The sequence below is a fragment of the Clupea harengus genome, chromosome 6 (assembly GCF_900700415.2).
Source record: "Clupea harengus chromosome 6, Ch_v2.0.2, whole genome shotgun sequence".
NCBI lineage: Eukaryota > Metazoa > Chordata > Actinopteri > Clupeiformes > Clupeidae > Clupea > Clupea harengus.
The window spans coordinates 30,911,743-30,912,170 of NC_045157.1; positions in this window are offsets into that span (position 1 = coordinate 30,911,743).

Here is a 428-nt window from a genome sequence, read left to right on the forward strand (position 1 = left end):
AGATGGGCTGTCCAGCATGATCAGGGCTTGGTGGTGAGGGATTAGATATTTCAGTGTTTTCAGACACTAATGGTAAATTCTGCATGAGGAAGATGGTGTCCTTATGGTACATACAACCACTAAAGACTTTTAGGGTCAAGATTCACCTTCAATTGCTAAACTAATGCAAATGTGAAACATCTGTCAGTGTTCCATACATTTTGAATTGCTTTTCAACAAATATGTGACTCATCCTTGTATATGATGTAAATGTTTAATAGTGTGCTAGTATATGTTCATTATTGGGTTGTTTGTTAGTTCAATATAAGTTGATGAGAGAAACAGAAATACTATAGTATTTCTGTTTCTCTCATATATATATATATATATATATATATGTATATAGATAAGAACTATATCTAAGTTTGCAAAAGAACCATTTGTATTTC